General features: G+C 32.3%; 1 long non-coding RNA gene across 1 annotated transcript; it reads left to right on the top strand.

Annotated features, from left to right (window-relative positions):
- The first annotated feature begins 4,526 nt into the window (after positions 1–4,526).
- On the top strand, positions 4,527–11,094 carry LOC106400309. The gene is made up of 3 exons (XR_001280286.3): positions 4,527–7,934; positions 8,145–8,497; positions 8,593–11,094. It is a non-coding gene; the product is annotated as an uncharacterized LOC106400309 (long non-coding RNA).
- The last annotated feature ends 11,742 nt before the right edge of the window (positions 11,095–22,836 follow it).

The raw sequence follows: 22,836 nt of genomic DNA, 5'->3' as shown, positions 1-22,836 counted from the left end.
TTTTTCCTTGATGTTTTTGCATTTTTCCATTTTTCATGAAAGTATAATGTTACTGGATGTATATTTCTGATTACAAAAAAATATATTTCTCTGATTCGATTTATATACCAATTTTAATGTTTGATTGTACCATGTATGAGCCTCTAACTATGGGCTTCAGTTGTGAAGGCTTGAGATCCTTGAACATTGAGGAGGCTTGTTATTGGTTTATATGTTTTTATTGATTTAGAAATTCATATAGTATTTTTAAATCCAAGTAAAATATACAAATTTTCAAATTCTATCATATTAGTATTTACAGATCCGGAGGTTTTCCCTCGGATTTGAGTATGCGTATTTTTAACAAAGAAATCCATGCAAATACTTTTAAATCCATATAGTATTTATAAATCCAAGTAAAATATGCAAATCCGGAGGTTTTCCCTCAGATTTGAGTCTATGTATTTTTAACTAAAAAATACAAACAAATCCATTCAAATCCATTATTAAATCAAATATATTAATAAATCCGTACGATTGAATAACACTTGATTTGATATAGAATTTATGAATTATTAAACCAATAACACATGATTTTAATACAGATTTGAAAATCATAGAACCAATAACACTAGATTTAGTTCGGATTTTCAAATCCATTAAAATACAACAACCATTAACCCCTACTAAATTTAGTTTGGATTTTAAAATCCGTCAATATACACTAACTAATAACCCCCACTTAAGATATTCGAGAAGATGGATTAGACAAGTAAAATTAGCTTGGTGCATCTCATTGTAGAATCTAGAGTTTGAGTGGAATGAGTTGTATTTTTATATGTTTTGTTGTAGCTATAAATATTTTTTTCATGTACGATTTTGGTTGTAAGTTTAATAATATTTTATTATTCATTTATAATTTTTCTAAAAACAAGATACAGATATTTTAGTTATTTTGTTTGTAGAGTCAAGATATGAAATTGTGCTTTAAAAAATCTTTGTAAACCATAATTGAAAGAGATTTGTGTTTCAAAATCAAAATTGGCTGTAAAGTATTCTACAAATTCTTTTAAAGCACTTGCCAATCTACAAAAAAAATCTGTGTTGGAGGTCGTTGGTTACTAACGACTACAAGATAAGTGATAAAATCTGTCTTTTGATCGCATTTTTCCAATGGCTCAAAGCCTAAAACCAAACAAACAAAAACTTCCATTAAGTTTCTATGATTGAATTAAATATTCAAATTATCATATTTTAGTAATAGAATTATAAAATATAATAGAATATGATATATTATTGTGTTGTGTTTTACTTCAGAATACAAAAATATAGGTTCACATATAATAGTTAGGTTTAACATATTGATAACGCTATATAATGTAATACTAGGTAATTATCCGTGATTTTGTGTGAGGTGAGATTCATATAAAAGTAATTATATTTTAATTATAAACTAAAAAGTTGAAAATATAAATTAGTTTTTACGATGACTACCTTAACATACAAATAAGTAGAGGAGGAACTAAAATCTATCATAAATTTAATATGTTTTTTAAAAGATAAATATTTTTAAATTTGTGCTAAAAAAATTAAACTAACCTTCCTAAAGCATTTATAAATGTTTAAGAATTATTTATAAAAATTTGTAAACTCAACCTACTCCCTAAATGCTAAATTCTAATCAATGTATTATTTTACTTAAAACTAGGTGTTTTGTCCGCACATGCGTACATAATTATTTTATAGATATATTGTAATAAATAAACTATTAAATTTAATGATCAAAATGTTTAAATTAAACATTAAATTTATAATATTTTAATGGATTTTTCAATTTTTGTATTTTATTAATTTAAAAACATTATTTTGGATAACAATATCAATACTTTATTATTATAAAATATGTTGTTATCTTTAAACAATTTTTATTATATTAATTTATAATCAATTATATAATTAAATAAACAAATATATAAATGTTAATATAAAGTTATGTAATTAAACCAAATTCTTCAACAATTACCAAAAACTACAAAATTTTAAAATAAATCAAAAGCAAAAGAATGTTCAACCTAACCAAACTTTACATATTATATTAATCAAAATAAATAAAACGAATGATATTGTTTAATTATATTATGAAATACCTCCCTTGATAATTGAATAAACACTCAAACATACCAATTACGTTGACAAACAAAACATTAAGATATAATGTCTAAGACATGAACATTTGCTATCTATTATTATATTCATTTCTAAATGTTATTGTAAAGGAAACTATATGCTATAGTGAATTTCTATTTTTCATTTAAGATAGAAACTGCTATTTTCTTCTAAGTACAAAAATTAAATAGTATTTTTATTATAAAATCATAATTTCTTATTTTCAAAATGGTCTTTTAACTCTCAAACTTTAATAATTATAAGTAACCGATAATTTTGGAAAATACAGTGTTTATAAAATAGAATCACATAATTCTTTACATAATAATATTTTAAGGAAATTGTAATTTAAACAAATTTGTTATTCTCTGAAATTCTTGAAAAACATAAAAGTAAATAAATTTAATTTTAAATTAATATTTTGAAAATATTCTCTTATGGAGGCAGAAATTTTAAAAATATTTTAAAAAGATTACTCCATTCCCATAAAAAATATTTAAAAAGCACAAATAATAAACACATATAAATCAAATTTGTTGTTATTGCTTATATACATCTTTTTAGTATTTAATACTAAAATAAATTTAATAATTTAGAAAAAAATATTTCATGACATATTACATTTATAAACAAATATAAATCAATATGAATTTAATAATTTAGAAACAATGTTTATAAACAAATATAAATAAATATTTTGTTATTTTTTGTAAACCAATTTTTAATATTTTAGTATAATCATAAATTTAATTATTATATGTATATACTTATAATTATAAAAATTAGTGAATAAGAAAGAAAGATGTAGATAAACACTAAACAAATACATGAAATTATCTCTTTTTTCAAACATGTTTTCCATTATTTCTTAAGATACATTTTGTAATATTAATTTGTAATCAGATAACTAATGAATTATATTTTAATTTAATTAGTTTAATCAAAACTAATGACTCATCCTAAAATCATGGATAATATGACAAATAAACAAATTCAATTTTTAGATAATAGTATAGATTATGCTTGTAAAATCTTCGAAAGAACGTTCTGCAAATTATATACTTTTGAGATTTTATATACTTTACCAGAAACCTTTTTTTATTTTAGAAAAGATTATAATGTGTTTTTAAAAATTTATTATTACTAGACACGTATTACATGGACTAAACCATAGGCTCATACTAAACAGTCCCCTAAGATAAGATGTTTCCAAAATTATTCATGTCTCGTATGAATGTACCTTTCTCTATTTTAAGTAAGTCACAATTAATCTATACTATTAAAGCAGGATCCTATTGTCATAATTACCTTAGGGGCATGTTTCCTTCACTAACATTGCATGTTTCATTAATGGCAATTAAGTAATATTAATAATAAATCTATATTGGGTCATTATTTTTGGATCCAGCCCAAATCAAATCTCTCTTGGGCCATTTGGGCCTATTAAAAAATCAGATTCAATTCTCACCTTTTTTTTTCCTTTGGACCATTGAGTCCAAGTTCAAATATTTTTTTTTCAACTATTCTTAATTATAATTTTTTTCTTTTCTTAATATAATTTAAGCATTCATAAAAATAATTTAATTTTTTATTGAAAAGTATAAATCTTTATTAAAAGTATATAATTTTTTAATTAAAATATTAACCCCATAATAAAATTAATTTATCAGAGTTATACCAACTTAATTCATTAAAAAAATAAAGTTTAATTTTTTTAACATAAATAGTCATTTAAAATGAAATACGATAAATAAAGATAAATTTTTTAAGTCTTTTATAAAATAAAACACAAATATATGAAAATGTGACATTTACTAAATATTTGTCAATTGAAAAAAAAAACAAAAATAAACCCGCGCTTTGAAAGCGCGGATCAAAATCTAGTCTATACTATTAAAGCAGGATCCTATTGTCATAATTACCTTAGGGGCATGTTTCCTTCACTAACATTGCATGTTTCATTAAGGGCAATTAAGTAATATTAATAACAAATCTATATTGGGTCATTATTTTTGGATCCAGCCCAAATCAAATCTCTCTTGGGCCATTTGGGCCTATTAAAAAATCAGATTCAATTCTCACCTTTTTTTTTTCCTTTGGACCATTGAGTCCAAGTTCAAATAATTTTTTTTCAACTATTCTTAATTATTATTTTTTTCTTTTCTTAATATAATTTAAGCATTCATAAAAATAATTTAATTTTTTTATTGAAAAGTATAAATCTTTATTAAAAGTATATATTTTTTTAATTAAAATATTAACCCCATAATAAAATTAATTTATCAGAGTTATACCAACTTAATTCATTAAAAAAATAAAGTTTAATTTTTTTTAACATAAATAGTCATTTAAAATGAAATACGATAAATAAAGATAAAATTTTTAAGTCTTTTATAAAATAAAACACAAATATATGAAAATGTGACATTTACTAAATATTTGTCAATTGAAAAAAAAATAAAAATAAACCCGCGCTTTGAAAGCGCGGATCAAAATCTAATTTTGACTTATATAGTTGGACGATTACATAATCCCTATATATTGGGCTAGCATACATTTTATTTTCTTTATGTAAACAGAGTATAAATATATGGTATATTATAATTGAATTCATTGGTATATTATGATTGAATTCATAAAACAATCATTAAGCTATTTTTGGCAATACGTGTATTTGTTTTCCATATCAAATAAATACTCAATAACATTAATTACTTTTTTTCTTCTATACCATAGCAAGTGGCGCCAATATTTAGAGAAGATTCTTTTATCTCACGCCGGACAACTCACGAAGATGGCGTAATGTGCTTTAGCTTAAGTAAAAATTTAATATATTCCTAGCGAAATTACCATCTATATATTGGACCAACATTGTTTTTCAATTGAATATGAAATTGCCACGTCATACTAATTGTTATGCTAATTAATTGACACCTAAATTTAAACAATTTTTTAATTAGTACAAACTAAATGTTATAATTTTTTTAATGTTATTCTATTAATATAAAGGGGATTTCATAATTCAAATCTAACAAATATAGAAATATAGTAATAATGTTAATATGCCAGAATGATATTGGTTTGCTCTTCAAGTGTTTCCGTTTATTCTTCAAAATTTTCATGGGTTTTACGGGCTTTATGATCGTGGTTCGTAAGATACATATTTCACGGTGTAATATATATCTAATACTCCTCCGCATGATAAACGTGAGATGTACATCACACAATCTGCAGTCACAAAGTAGACCACACATGTCGTAGACACTATGCCGAGGAAAACAAATCCATAGGCTCTTCCGGGTATAAAATCCGATTTATACAATGATGGATACAAACTTCAGCTCTTCTTAGGTATTGAAAAAATGAGAATACATCTCGAGGGCGCAATTGCAGCTCCACAGACAATCGTCCTTATTTCAGTCAGTCCATAACTCGAACTAAACAACTCGATCTATAAATTTGAGCGTGCAACCAGCACTCCCCCATAATGATTAAACTATAATCAACAAATTCCAAACGATGGAAAAACAAATACTTTGAGATATTCTAGATTATACAATAAATCTCAGAGAAAATTAACCCACGTGAAAGCCACAAACCCGTAAACACCATTAAATCTCTCTATAACTCTTGTATTCACCAAAACCAAACTATATAAAAAAGAATCTAAACAAAAACAAAGCACGTAGAAAAACTGTTGCACGTACCAAAGGAAAACCCACTAAAGCTTTTAATTAATAAAACGAAACACTAAGTTTAGTTAGAGATCACGTGAACACTAACTTAAGCTTATGTTGCTTCACGTCATCGTCTTCGGCACCATAGTCTCCGTCATTGTCAACACCACCGATGATAAGCATTATCAAAGCTTAAAACATATAACGCAGAAGTATTAATCTCTAAAGTCTAATTTAACATAGCATCAGAACCCGAACACACTGTACCCAATTGAACTGAAATGATAAGGCCTATCAAAAGAAGCCCAATCGATCTTAAACCAACCTGACTCGAATGGTATGGCGGTCTGACCGAACTGAATCCTAGATCTTGATTCTCGAGGGAGAGTGTAAGAATATAAGCTTCCATTTTGGGAGTTCAATTGGAACATGAGTAATATATAATGGATACATACTAATTAAATTATCACCAATGGACTTTAAGTTTGAATCTCGTAGTAATTGCAATATATATCCCTTAACAAGTATCCTTAAACGTACGTCGCCAAAAGCAATATCTACTTTTTAAAAGCCAAATACAAACACGTAACAGAGTATTTTTGGGAACATTCAATGGATAGAAAGACCTGTATTTTTTTTGCTCAAAAGAAAGACCTGTCTAAGTAACCTAATCCACTGAAAAGGCTCTTGGCCATAAGAAAATAAGGACGCAGCATAAAAGTGCATGCGGTTGCTTTGGTGGCAGTGTATATATCAGTATATACCAGGGCATGAAATCTGGCGACGATGACTCCAATTTGTGCATTGAGTTATACAATTGTTTTGACGACTAGTACTTATTTGAATGGATAAGGATGCCAAAGGCATGCATTTGTTTTCCTTTAAAAGTTCATGAGTTATGTACAAGTTACCTTCATAATTCAAATTCAATCAATCATATCAAATGCTAAGAAAATAAATGATATTTTTTTTTAATGACTGAACCCCAAATCAAAATTTGACTATTTTAGAGCTTTTAATATATTAATAAAAAAGAATAATATTATAATATTTGTGTGTACAATTTTTTTTAATAAATATTTGTAAGAGTATGCCGATCACTAGTTTCGAGATGTATCTCATAAAAATATGAGAGAAAACACATTCGATTTTCATTTGAAATTTTTTCACTTTAAGTTATTCTAATTAAGTTTAATTATAGAATTAAATTATAATAACATACAAAATTTCTTTTTAAATTTTTTTATTTTGGGTATGAAGTTGCTACTTTTAAGAGCATAATTATTGGAGGGTTATACCTCAGTTTCTCACAAATAAAAGACAATAAAAAAGAAATATGAGAGAGAAAGCATAAATACAATACTAAAAGGGGAATAAGCTGATCAGAGAGACCCTCCACGTCGACAGATAAAATCAGCCAATAGGGTGCTTTCTTTTGTCCACGTCACACAGACTTGGCCTGATCTTGGGCTTCTAAATCCGTGCAAAAGAAAAGTCCAGCATCGTACGTAACCAAACCCAGAATATGTGTGGCCCTAGCTCTATCTCATTTCATCTCTTCGGTTCCACGGAGATCTCTTCCACGACTCATCTCTTGCCTTTTCTCCTTCTCGAACGGATCGATCAATAAGACGTGGTATCCTCCTCCGAGCCGATCAAACTGGAGTCTCTCTCGATACAGCTGCCTCCGGCGATTCGAAGTATAAGAAGCAAGACGACAAAGTTATGTTTGATATGTTTAATTTCTTTTGCACCTTTTTTAGTATCTTTGTGGTTTTTTTCCCTCAGTTATGTTTGATATGTTTACTGATTCGGAATTTGGTCTGATTCTACGCTTCTGATTTGATAGATGAACAAATAAATGAATCAGAACCATTGATTCGATCGAGTGGAGGCAGAGCGTCTGAAGCTTTGATGTCATCGAGAAAAATCTTTTGTCTTAGAGAGTTTAAGAGTTCCAGGGGAACAGGTTTAAGATGATAAAGGCAAGGATGATGATGAAGAATCAAGGCAAGCCAAATTGTACCATGATATTTTCTTCGTTTCTTTGAAATTTTAGTTTCTTAGACGGACTACTGTGACCTATTCTCAACTTAAGCAACAAACTTTCAGGTATGTTTTTTGAGATTCCAGCCCACAAATCACCTTGGTTTCTTGATCCATACTCTAATCTTATATTTGACAATCTTTCAGTCAATCGTCTGATATTCTATGGATTGTTAGAGCCTATGATTTTGATTTTTTCATAGTATTGTGTTGTCTACAGCTTTGTGCAAATTATCTATATATATGATTTATTGGAGATTGATATTTTTGGCCCAGAGTCATCGAGTCAGTCATGGAATCTGCTGCCAAGAAAAAGCAAAGAAATACCTTTTTGTACTGAGGCTTGCTCATATAAGACAACAGTATGTCTAAATGTTCGTCGAACTTGAGGGGTGGATGGATATAAGGTTTTTAATCCTTAATAGCTTTGGGATGCTGTACCGTTACTGAAAAGCTATGGGAGAAGGGCTCCATCAGGAGGACAGCGTGTTGAGGAAGGCGGTAGGGAAAACGAAAAAAAGGGTGGTGAAGTAACAGAGAATCTCCTGGACATTGACCCGCTAGGAAACATGGTTAGAAATGATATTCAAGTGTAGAATAATAAAGAAAGAAAAACTTCAAAGGATAAGGTAAAACCCCATCTTTACATTTTTCCATCTAATTTCGTTTGATGAAAATTTGATCCATAGGTTTATTTGTTTGAATATATTTGAATTAATGGCAGGAAGAGTAGAAGACAAAACCAAGTGGACCACCAATATTGTTGATGAGAAGATCGATATGTTTGCCTTTGGTGTATTGGTTCTAGAAGTCATAACCAGTCGTAGAGCTGTTTGATACAACATAAGCCATGTCGGCGGTGGTGGTGAATGCGTGCTATTTCAGGATCACACAGCCCCCTCATACCTAAAACGAACTCATGTGCCACGGGCAATTCCTAATGGAGTGAGTAGAATCAATCAAATAAAAATTGATGTCTGGTAACTAATGTGCTTATGTCTTGCCTTAGTCACCCTTGACTGAGTTTTGTTTCTTAATATTCTTTATTGGTTGCTTCTTTTATTTCGTCAACCAAACGGTGAATATCACCTAGATGTGTCTCTATGTTGTTTTACTGATCTTTGTTTAGGCTCAAACCCCGAAGGAGTTGTCAATATTCTACAGAGTTCATTATAGTTTTAACCTAAGCATAAAACCCCAGTGGACAAAGAAACTCCCAGATTAAAAAGTGTTAAATATATGGACCTTATTAGCAACAAGCTCTGCTTCCTTATGTCCTCTACAATCTTTTTTTTATGTTCGTTCATCTTAGGAAAAATATAAATTTATTTTTGCTTTGTACATGGTAAATTATGAATTCTGGAGATATTATCATTAATGAAACTTTGGGGCTGATAGTGTGTTTAAATACAGATGCACATCGATAACTTTTTACAATTTTTTTTAAAATTCTACTTTGTTTCTCAGTTTCCTGAATTCATTTTTAAAACTGTTTCCAAAACAACTGAGATTTGTTTCTATTCTCACGTTTGTTATATTATCTTCTACACAATCAATACCCATGACTAATACATCTACACGTGTGTGATGCATTAATTACATTTGCATGAATTTTCATCAGCATGCCTTTGTAACTCCTTTCCCTGAGGTTCCACATGGGGCAGAAACTAAAGACCAATCCCAAGTTCACACAGAAGAAACTGAAGCTCAATCTGATGTTCCAGAGGAAGTTCTTTTTCCTTAGTTATTTTTCCTTCTCCAGACGAAGGTTGTGCTGAGGAGGAACGGGTGGGTAAAGAGACTGATGGAAATTCTGAGGATGACTGTAGGGAAGTTTGATGCATAGAAACAGAGATGATGTCAGATGTCACTAGACATCCAGAGGAAAAATATTCCGCAGAGCAGTTCATATAGATTTGGCGTTGTTAATGCAGAAGAAGAACCAGTATCTTTGACAGAGCCAAAGAACCTACAACTATCCATTGAAGAAGAACCAGTGTGTGTGACAGAGCCAAAGAACATACAACCACCAACTGAAGCTGAAAAGGAAGAGAAGGAAGAGGAGGAAGAAGAAGAAAGAGTAAAGGAAGTGAGTAGTGCCTCTACTGAACCAAAACAAGAAAGCAAACTCATCAAAACCCCTCCACCATGCTGATTTCAAATCATCTCCTGATGAGTTTGGTACAAGCCGCCTTAGTAGTAGTATTTATCACTCCCTCTCCTGAAAAGCCATTCTCTTGGCTTACGGAGAGAGAATCACAACCGGTCCGAGGCATGAAACTGACTAGAAGCCGGAGCTGCAGAGCAAGCGTGTTATCGAGTTCTTCCCCATCTTGGTTTGAGAAAGATGCTGCTGACACACCGCCAAGTTGGTACGACAAAGGATTCTTCATCAAAGCAGCTGAAATGCGCGACATCAAGAATGAGAGGTTGCTGCAGGATGAGTTTAGCGGGAGGAGCATGCCAACAAGATGGATCGAGAGAAGCTTGAGCGACACCCAAACTGCGTATGCTACTTCTTCTTCACATAACGAAATGTCGTCATCACCAAATGAATCGCTCTCCCGCCCTCTGATGTTTCTGTGTTTGAGCTTCAGAGCCCTTCTACAAGCCAGGAGAAAACTGAGGAAACTGCTGCTCAGAAACACAAGCGAAACATTCATCGCTCGGTTAGTTTTTTTGGTTCAAGTTTACCTTTTTTTTTTAACTTTATCATAAAACATTTTATAATTTCTCACATTAATGATATAGTTACATTTGATTTATGATAAATTAACAACTATGCTATTGTTTATATGGGATAAACAAGCAGTTTCTTTCAAACAAATATATTGAACAACAAAGGAACAATCCTTAAATATATAAATGTCAGACAAATATTTTCAATTAATTATGTACGATTTTTTTTTTTTTGATAAATGACGTAAATAACATATGCAAATTTATACTCGGTTCAGCATTATTAAAAAAATCATTTTCAAGAACTTCATAAACATTATTCAAAACTCTAATTGGGTATTTTAACAAATAATTATTTACAAAATAATAAATACCAAAAAGTTTAATATTGAAAATAATTATGGCTTCAAAACTTAAAAAATTGCTGAATCATTTTATTGGTTATCGAAATTTACAGAAGTATTCAAAATTATTACACATTTATAAAATTATATATTTATATGAAATAAAGGTTATTTACCTATACTTCAAAAATCAGACGATATATAAGAAAATATATAATATATATAAGATGATAGATTTTTTTTATCTTATTAAATGTATAATATTTTAAATTTTAAGAAAGATTTAAACATGGTTACGAAAGGATTAATAGAGACATTTAATATGTTAACACAAATTAATGATATTTTAAACAAATAAATATATCGAAACAAATAAATGATATAATATTAAAAAAACAAACAAACTTAATTTTTTTTAAAAAATCTAAAGTTTAATGTTTATAGACAAACAAACCGCGCGTAGCTCGGTAAAATCTCTAGTCTTATATAAAACACCATTAAAAACTCATGTGAACCTCATTGTCCAAACGTTACTTTTGTGCCGGTTGATTTTGTTCTTTTAAAATTTAAATTTAATTAGGTAATAAAATTTGATTACCAAATTAATATTTTAACTTTTTAAGAAATTCATGTGGGTTTTTACCGATGGTATTTGCTCTAATATACTTTTTTTCACTAGTAGTATGAATAGGAAAAACCGTATACCCCAAAAAAAAAATTCCAAACAAAAATAATATGAAAAGAGGAGAAGTGAACAACACATAACAAATGTCCACCAGAACATGTCAGAATAAATTATCCTTCACCTTTATCTTTGCGAAAAATTCGCTTATACTATAGGAAAATTAAGCCCAGTAACATGTCAGAATAAATTATCCTTCACCTTTATCTTTGCGAAAAATTCGCTTATACTATAGGAAAATTAAGCCCAGTAACGCTAAAAAACTATAATTCACTAAATAACTAAAGTCTCACATTTTCTCTTATTTTCTCTTCATATCTCTGTCTCTCTACTCTTTCTCCCAAAATCTAATTTCCTAATTTCTTGGTTATTTGGCAAATAAGCCCTATATTATTTTTGGTTAATTTAACCACTATAACTCTGGTAATATTACGTTCAGCTAAGTTTTCAGTTGTCTAGCTTTGTAATACTTTACAACTTAAAATTACTCTATCAAATGACAAAACAAATAACAAAAGCACCAAAGTATGGACATTAAGTTCACATATCTCTTCGGATGGAAAGTGTAACACCAAACAACAAAAAAACACTTCTCTAAACAAGATTCAGATTACTTTAACGTTCAAATTTGATAGCTAGTATTTCATATTAATACAAGTTTTTTGACTAGTTAAATTATATCAGTAAAAAACCAAATTGTGAATCAAAGTATCATATCAAAATCAAAATATTTTAATCAGGAAAACGTTTAAAATTTTAGCTGGGGGTGACGAAATCTCGTTATCTTTATAGAGAGAATTGGTTGAATATACCTAATTGACATCTAAATTGGTAATTTGCACATGATTTGACATATGTGTACATTGTTCTACCTTTTTACATTAGATTTCCAAAAATGTCATTCCTTACACTCTCTTTTCTTTTCCACATTCTTACACTCTCTTTCCTCTTACACATTCTTACACTATCATTCTTCTTACACATTTTTACACATTTTTTCTTACACTATTTTTGCTCATATATTTTCACACTCTCTTTCCTTTTGCACTCATATTCTCTTACTCATTTCATATTTCTTCTCACGATTTTTTTATTTACATTCTCATTTTTCTTATTTTCCTTTTCTTTCCTCCAACAGAATATGTAAAACGAAAAAATGTAAAATTTGAACATAAATATTATCGTGTAACTAAGTAAATAACATCAAACATAAATGTTATCAAAATATGTATTAGCTGACAAACAATATATCATCTAACAAAACATGTATCCGCTACTTACAATTATTTTCTGACAAGTTTATGAACCGAATGAGAGCCTGGATTTCTTTAGCACGAGAAATATCAACATAGACTAGACGATGAACTAGGACAATCTTTTAAATACAAAGATAATAAATAAAAAAATCAATTACTACACAGATAACGAATCATTTACCAGATAAAAAATTATTATCAGTCTATTTTCCAGCTACCAAATCAAGTTTCAAATTATTTACAAGCCGACAAACAATTTATAAAATCATTAATGAGCTATACAAACAACACATCAATTAACAACAAGTTTTTGCTAACATCATACAATAGTTTATCAACTTTTGATACCAAACTATGTATCAGCTAACAAAACATGTACCAAGTAACATATTATTTATCAGATAATAAACTATTTCTCAATTAAAATATTATCTCACTTATCAAACCATTTATAAGATACACAACCCATATATAAATTAGCGACAAGTATTTTGTAAGATTATACGAACCATTTATCATTTATTTGTTATGAAACTATGTATTTTCTAACATAACATGTACCATGCAACGAATCTTTTATCATACAACAAATCATTTCGCGAGAAAAATGTATTAAGTCAAAACCATGTATCAACTAACTTATCAGCTAAAAATCATATGTGAAACAAATATATAAACTGAAAAACCAATTATCAAAATATTTATCAACTAATAAATTATATAAAAATTAATAATAAATATTTTTGAACATTTTATTTACCTCAACTTTTTGATGTCTGGATAAATTTGTTTGGAGGCATTTCCTTTTTGCACATGGATTTCTATTTGTTTGAAAGAGGATCTAGTCTCCATAGCTGCCCAACACAACACTTTTAAAGTAGAATTTTAGGAGACTTGGTTCCAAAATAAAGATAGTGTTTTACCACAGCGATTGGTGTTTGTGTTGGAGATAATTACAATACAAAGTGATTTGAATTTTGAATAGAAGAAACTGAAATAATAATTAGAAAGTAAAGTTGAGAAAAATAGAATACAGATGCGAATCGTGTTTATGAGAGGAAATGAAAGAATAATAGAACAAGATGATAAATAGGTAAAAGAGATAATGAGAGAGGGCTAAAAAAGAATATTTTTATGATAAAAAACTTACACACCTTACACACCTACATAAAGCTATTGGATTAAATTGGTAGGAGCAAAATTGGAACTGAAATTATTTTTTGTTTATGAGAGGGAGAGTGCAAATATATGATGTTTCTGGGTACATGGACGCCAATTAACTCATCTTTATATGATGGCTGTAGTAAAAGAAGTAGACAAAAACAGAAAAGAAACAACGTTTCACATTTAAATTTTAAGATAAAAAAGATGTAAAAGAAATAATAAGGCATGTATGTCATCTTCCGAGAATTCCAAGGTAACCAAAAAGAGGTCCACGTTTTCTCTTCCAAGGAAAATTTACAGAAGGTGTATATTGTGTGAACCGAAATTCGCACTGTCGATTTACGTTTAAATTAGGAAAATAGAAAAATCCTAATTTTCCAGAGGTCCCGGATCTCTGCGAGAGCCAACGACAAGTGACCAAATAGATGCGGAAATCATGAAAAGATAACAAACGAGTTTAGAGAAAACAATACATCTTATTTCGAATCCGCGTAAGAGCGTTGCGATCATTACAAGAGAACATAAAAGATTTGGCCGCAAAGGCTGTCAGCGAGTTACCTAGCACTAGCGGCCTAAAATCTCAAACCTAGTTGAGTCGCAACTCGATAACAAAAGACGAAAAAAATACATAAAAGGTTTTTGATTGATTACGGACTGAACCTTGTTAAAGGCTGCCTTCGTACCTCTTTCGAGGATCAAGCCGAACGTAGTTCAATTGATAGAGCTGGACAAGAGATCGAACTGCCTGGGGGATTTCGTCTAGTAATTGAGTGCCAGTCATAGAAACCGAACTTGTCGAGAATAAAGCCTAAAGTTTCTAAGTGCAGAGAATTCTGAGTCTAAAAAGTTGTCCCTGGTGCCTCTCGCCTAGGACTTCTTATATACTTGCTCCTAGGTCGGTTTACGCTTTTCCCCTTTTCCCCTTCTGCCCTTAAGCCGTCATAGCTTAAAAATGGAGATATTCTGTTTTTCCTGATCTTCGTGATTATCTTTGGAAACTTCACATTTATCAGCGGAAACTTGACATTTATCTTGCCTTACGAACCAAACATAAACCGTCATACGACTTATGGGCTTTGGTTAAAAAATCGTAAGTGGGCTTCGAGCTTCGTCTTAGGTCTCTTTGGATCGTCTTTGGCTCGAAACATTTATTACGGTTTCTTCGATAAAAGAAAACTTCCCGCGGTTTTTATCGTAAAGTTTGACTGATGACTTCGCGTGACAGGAAACATAGGATGATTTAGCCACGGTCTACGAGGGATAGCATTTAAAGAGTAGACGAGAATGCATGGATTCGTGTCGTATCGACATTTTGGGAGAGCCCGATCGCTACGTAACGACCAAGCCGTGTACGTGCTCGGTCGTTACGTAGCAACCGAGTTTGGCTCCAGCTCGGTCGCTACGTAGTGACCGAGCCGCGTTCGTGCTCGGTCGCTACGTAGCGACCGATAGCAACCGAGCTTTGGCTTTAGCTCGGTCGCTACGTAGCGACCGAGCCTTGGCTCGAGCTCGGTCGCTACGTAGCGACCGAACTTGGCTTGTCCGTGGTCCGAATGCCATACTCGAGCTTGTCCATGGTCGGTTCGATTACGTGTCCGTTCCCTTGGACAATCGGTATTTGGTTCATTTGAGATTTGAACAAGATTTTACCGCGAGGCTCTTCGTAAAGAATCTAACTTTCGTGAAAAATGTTCATGCTGAATTTTACGAAATATTTGGATGTTAACTTCGTCGTGACCGTTTTTTTACCCCAACATATATGCTTGCGTAATGGTGTACACTTCAAAATTGAAATGATTAGATGGGAAAAAGGGACAGAAAACAATGTGAAATTTCATCGCAACTTCCTTTAGCTTCCTCTTGTGATTATTAATCATAAAATCTCATACCTATAAAATTCGACTGAGTCTTCTTGTTACCTAAGAAATCAACCACTAGCTTTTAAGTGCAACACATTCAGTATTCACAAACTTAGTTTGCATACAGAAGTAATCACCGTTACTTTATGTATTCTTATTTATGATCTTATTTTAAATTTCTGATATCTTAATACAAACTAATTATTTTTCAAGCTTATTTATGGTGCCACATAACTATCTTTTGACCTAATCACTAGTATTATTATTTTCTTTACAACTTTCACCACCAAACATTTAAGCATTTATATTACTTAATGTCATTGTTATTAGAGGTAATGAATGTATACTTAACCTAGGACGTTAACCAAGATTTAGTTCGATCTGCTAAGAGAACCGTGAAATCAAGGATTTTTTTTATATTAAATCATTTAAGAGATGTTGTAAGAATAATATAAAATCCAATATACAAAACAAAATCCATAACATAAATACAACATAAAGAAGCTACCCTCTCTGTTCATACTCGACTTTCGATGTGATTCCCATTTATTGAGCCCAACATAGTGAATCTTTTTTCCTGCTAAATAATTGTTCATTCTTCTACGCGCAAAAAACATGTTATTTTGACATGATTCAATAAATAAATAATTTTAGCTACATTGGAACGTAATGCTTCAATAAGTTTTGCTAACATTAACAGTTAATTTGTTTACAATGGGTACAAATTGACCCTGTTAATTTTTTCGTATTCTTATATAAATTTTGAACATTAATGAAAGGAAATTTTTAAAAATAAGATACGAAGTAAAAGACTACAGTCTAAAATTTAAACATTTATTGAAAGAAAATGTATTGAACATTGCTCATGAATTCTAGGTTTGTTCATGAGTTTAATATCTCTCTTATTGTTTGGTTAACTGATGTGATGCAACTTCAACTTGGATATCTTCATTTGATTTCAAATATAAGGGATTCATGGGTATTAAGATTGTCTGGTTTCATTTGTTTTGTTTCGCTTAAAAATGACAAAAGTTGTGCACTACACCTCTTATCATTCCATTTGTTACTGGTTGTTGTAGTTATTAGGTTGATATACCCTTTTTAAAAACTAGTATCCATGTCAAATTCAGGCGCATAATTATATACATGTCAAATTCATGCCCATAATAATTATGCTGTACGTCCCAATTAAGATACATAAACTGGTCCAAATCCCACCTAAAGACTGAAACGTTTGCTGTGTTTTCTCGATCTTGAAATCTGATCAGTATTCTAGCTTCGGTTTTCAGTTTTGTTGGAAACGTTAGATTTTTCCTACAAAATTACTTATTTTGGATTTTGATGCTCATGAAGCATGTTCACCATGGTTTTCATCACTTCCAAGGCCGGTTTGGCGATGGCCAAACGCCTAATTCGAGCTACTAAAAAAGAGGAAAGTTTCATTATTGCTGACAATATGGTATGCGGATCACTAGTTTCTAGATGTATCTCATAAAAATATGAGAGAAAACACAATCGATTTTCATTTGAAATCTTTTCATTTTAAATTATTCTAATTAAGATAATTATATAATTAAATTATAATAACATACAAAAATTCATCTTAATTTTTTTTTTTACTTTGGGTATGGAGTTGCTACTTCTAAGAGCATAATTATCGGAAAGTTATACCCCAGTTTCTCAAAAATAAAAGACAATAAAAAAGAAAAATGAGATAGAAATCATCTTATATGAAACACCATCAAAAACTCATGTGACCCTCATCGTCCAAACGTTACTTTTGTGCTGGTTGATTTTTTCTTTTAAAAATTAAATTTAATTAGGTAATTAAATTTGATTAGCAAATTAATATTTTACTTTTTCTAAGAAATTCATGTGGGTTTTTACTGATGGTATTTGCTATAATATACTTTTGTGTTATCTACTAGTACGGATAGGAAAACCTGTATACACCAAAAAAGATTTCCAAACAAAAATAATATTCCCTCCGTTCGTTTATACATGACGTTATAGAATTTTCACACGGATTAAGGCAACAAATGTTAAAGTCTCTTTTATCCTTTGTCGTTATTCTTTGAGTGCTCTTATCCACATCATTCAGTTAAACTTATCAAAATATATAAGGGTAAATAAAGTCTTTGTTATTATATTGTGCATGGATTTTAGGAAAGCGTCAACTATTTTGATACACAAAAAAAAGGTTAAAACGCGACGAAGGGAGGGAGTATGAAAAGAGGAGAAGTGAACAACAGATGACAAATGTCCACATGAGAGCATGTCAGAATAAATTCTCCTTCAACTTTATCTTTGCAAAAAAAACGCTTATACTATAGGGAAATTAGACCCAATAACACTAAAAAAACTATAATTCACTAACAAACTAAAATCCCACACTTTTTCCTATTTTCTCTTCCTATCTCTTTCAACTCTTTTTCCCAAAATCTAATTTCCCAAATTTGTTTGGATATTTGACAAATAAGTCCTATACTATATTAGATTATTTTAATAAATACTCATACAAAAGTCAAGCCTAGAATTATTGTCAATACATATCCATCTAAAGAGAAATCTAGCAGAAACAAAAGATATATATACCCTCCAAAACAGAACAATTATTTCAAGCATAAAAACTCATCATTCACAAATTATTAGTAATCAAGACACAAGAAATTAATCTCACGCATATAAAACCTACATACACTTCATAAACATTTCGAGCAAATAACATAACAATATGACATAGATATAAATTAAACGATCATCATTTGCCGAAACTCATGATAATCAAGAACTCCATTACCATCAATATCGTAAAATTTTATCATTTTTTCACACTCAATGTACGTTCTTGGTTCCCCCAACTTCGCAAGCATATTTTGCAAACCCTTTGGTGTTATGCATCCTGGCCTTTTCTCCACCTCAAACATCTCAAACGTCGTCTTCAGTTCCCCGTCGTCACCGTCAAGATATTTTCTTGTCATCAATCCAACGAAATACTCAAATCCTAGAGTCCCGTCAGCGTCGGTATCAACTTTGTTTATCGCCTCTTGAGCTGCCTAGTGAGATTTGTACTCACCTACGGATCCGAAGTAATCTCTGAGCTCAAAGGCTGAGATCTCACCGTCGCCGTCAACGTCGAAATGGCTAAAGACTCGACGGAGTTCGTCAGAGGAGTGGTGAATGTTTTAGTTATACCATTTGCACCAGAAACAACTTTTTAAATGTTTGATAAGAAGACAAATTAATGCTTCACGTTCAAATGATTTGCGTGAATTTCTCTGAATTCAAATATAGTAAGAAGCCGGCGTTTATATTTTGTGTAGAAGTCCAAATTAATGTAATGTAAACGTATTGTCAGGATAAAAACTAGTAGTAACTATGATAAATAAATTGGTCCAACAACTTTTTTAAGTAAATTTTTTAGGATGATTTTTTTTTAGTAGTATAGATAAATACAATATTGTAAATTCTTAAAATATTTTGATCAGGATCAACTTGTTACTATGTCGCCTTCCGTTTGGACTTATGAATGTCGCGTTCCGTTTGGACTTTTTTTTTTTAAAAAGTAACTAGGTAAATATCCGTGTTAAATATTAAAAAATGTATAGTTTTGATGCAATTATGATTTCATGTTTACTTCGTGGGGACGATCCACAATTTTATCACTGTGCTAAATATGTTTTGTGATTTGTCTTATTGGTTTATTGGGGATAAGGATGAATATGTTTAGATATACATATACTTGGGAGATATTGACGGGAAGATCTTTGGAGTATCTAACCGAAGTGTCGGTGTAAAGTATGATATATATGTACGTGAAACACAAGTGAATACCAACAACTTTTGCATATCTTTACTTAGATTTACATGGTATCAGAGCAGAGTTCTGAATAATCGAATTGTTCATAGTAAAATCTTGAGCAAGAGATCGATTAACAATGACAGATGGAGACGAGTCAAAGCAATTAATAGTAAAACAAGGTGAGGTGATGAAGGTTTCGCCATACTCGCTGTTCAGTTCAGACAATCCTGGTGCGCTCATCACGTCCGTTCAACTTAAGGGAGACAATTACAATGAATGGGCCATGGAGATGATGAATGCACTGAGAGCTAAGAAGAAGAATGGGTTCATAGATGGGACTCTACCAAAACCAGCTGAAGACAGTCCTGATCTGGAGTCATGGTTGAGTGTAAACTCGTTGATAGTTGGTTGGATTAGATCATCCATAGAACCGAGAGTAAGGTCAACGGTGACCTTCATAACAGAGGCTCATAAGTTGTGGGAGAATTTGAAGAAAAGGTTTGAAGTGGGAAACAAAGTCCGGATTCATCAGTTGATGGAGCAACTGACTTCTTGCAGACAGAACGGACAGCCGGTGATTGATTACTATGGTCGCTTGGCGGTGATGTGGGAGGAGTTACAAACTTATAAACCACCTCCTGCGTGTAGTTGTTCTGCAGCTGCGATCTACGAGAAGGAGAGAGAAGATGAACGTGTGCATCAGTTCATCATGGGGTTGGATGAGTCGAGATTTGGGAATGTGGTTACAGCCATAATTGAGTCTGACGAGTTACCTGACCTAGGAAGAGTGTATGCCAAGGTAATCAGAGAAGAAGCTCGACTAAGTTCAGCAAAATCCAGAGAGATAGCAGCACAAGAAGCTGTTGGTTTTGCCGCTCGAAGAGATTTGGTGAGTGAAAGAGAAGCGAAAGAAGGACGAGATGCTGGTGGGAGAATCGACAGCAATGGCTCTGGTTTTGGGAACAGAGCTAGAGATAGAGTGTGTACTAACTGCGGGAAGACTGGACATGATAAAACTAATTGTTGGCAGATCATTGGCTATCCAGAGTGGATGCAAGAGAGACGAGGAAGAGGTTCAGGCAGAGGCCGCGGTGTGTCTAATGGAAGAGGTGGAGGCCGTGGAACTGCGCATACAGCACAAGCTACAAGTTCGTATGGTGGCGGTGCAGCTGATCTCACGCCGGAGCAATGGAAGGCTATTACTCAAATCTTGAATGATGGGAGCAGGTCTTCACAACCAGAGAAACTGTCTGGTAAGATACTTGGAGATGTGATCATTGACTCCGGTGCCTCACATCATATGACTGGTAGTGTGAGAGAACTTGTGAATGTGAGGAACACTCCACCTTGTGTAGTTGGGTTCGCAGATGGAGGAACGTCAACCTCTATACAGATGGGAGATATGATACTCACAGATAGTATCTCACTCAAAGACGTGCTCTTCGTGCCTAATCTTGACTGCACTTTGATCTCTGTATCGAAATTATTAAAGCACAGTAACTGCTTTGCGTTATTCACCGATACGATTTGTGTTTTGCAGGACCGTTCTTTGAAGACTCTGATTGGAGCCGGTGAGGAACGTGGTGGGGTGTACTACTTCAAGGATGTAAGAGGCGCGCAAGCTAACAGAGCAGATGGTAGAGGTGATCGGCTGTTGTGGCATAAACGACTTGGACATCCAGCTTTTGGTGTTTTTGATTCTTTACATGAGCTTTCTGGTGTTATGAATAAGGCTAGTTCTAGTCCTTGTGACGTGTGTTTTAGAGCTAAGCAAACAAGAGATGTTTTCAATATTAGTATTAATAAAACAGAGAAGTGTTTTGAGCTTATACATGTAGATGTTTGGGGTCCTTACCGTGTGCCTGCATCCTGTGGAGCTGTGTACTTTCTAACGGTAGTGGATGACTTTTCTAGAGCCGTTTGGACCTATCTTCTGCTAGCTAAATCTGAGGTGAAGAAAGTCATTGAACGGTTTTGTGCCTATACAGAAACACAGTTTGATAAAAAGGTTCAGAAAGTACGTAGCGATAACGGTTCTGAGTTTATGTGTCTGAGTGGGTTCTTTCAGGACAAGGGGATCGTGCATCAGACCTCATGCGTAGATACTCCGCAACAGAACGGTCGTGTGGAAAGAAAACATAGGCATATCTTGAATGTAGCAAGAGCCTTGTTATTTCAGTCGAAGATGCCAGTGAAATTTTGGGGAGAGGCCATCTCGACAGCTACTCATGTGATCAATATGACGCCGTCGCATGTACTGAAAGGAAGCTCTCCTTATGAGATACTGTTCGGAGCTAAGCCGTCGTATGGGTCACTGAGAGTGTTCGGCTCATTATGCTACGTTCATAGAAGAGATCGGGACAAGGACAAGCTGGGAGAGAGAAGCAGACGATGTGTATTTGTTGGATATCCATTTGGAAAGAAAGCCTGGAGGGTTTATGATTTGGATACAAATGAGTTTGTAGTTTCAAGGGATGTAAGCTTTTGTGAGGATGTGTTTCCTTATGTTGAAAAGCACACCGATCCCGTGCAATTGAGAGAGTTGACAGGAACACCTGATGATGATTGGGTCGTAGATGTCGTTGCAGAAGATGATAGGGGTGAGTCGCAAGTAAGTGATGCGACAACTGAAGAGAGAGTGACAAACACGGTACCTGTCGTGAGAGTTACAGAAACAGAGGAAGTAACAGAGATGGGTAGAGGTTGCAGAGAAAAGGTACCGTCAGTAAAGCTGCGGGACTACATCAGTTACAATGCTCAACACTTGAAGAATTCCCATCACGTTCTTCCTACTTCAGCAACCAGATCAGAGTCTTCGATAACAGTCCAAGGTAAAACACCCTACCCTCTCGCAAATTACATTTCTGATGAATATTTCTCCTCAGATCACAAAGCATTCCTGGTGGCTATAACAAATGAAAGAGAGCCGCGAAGTTTCAAAGAAGCAATGCAACATGAAATTTGGAGGAATTCAATGAAGAAGGAGATGGTGGCGTTTGAGGAAAACAAAACCTTCAGCATAGTGGATTTGCCACCAGGGAAGAAAGCCATAGGGAATATGTGGGTATACAAGCTTAAGTACAATTCTGATGGTACTCTGGAGAGACCAAAATCTCGCTTAGTGGCTCTGGGAAACAAGCAGAAAAAGGGGAGAGACTTCAAGGAAACATTTGCACCGGTTG

Source organism: Brassica napus, chromosome C8, assembly GCF_020379485.1.
Source record: "Brassica napus cultivar Da-Ae chromosome C8, Da-Ae, whole genome shotgun sequence".
Classification (NCBI taxonomy): Eukaryota; Viridiplantae; Streptophyta; class Magnoliopsida; order Brassicales; family Brassicaceae; genus Brassica; species Brassica napus.
The sequence above is the reverse complement of the archived record's forward strand: the minus strand, read 5'-3'. Positions and strand labels throughout refer to the sequence as shown.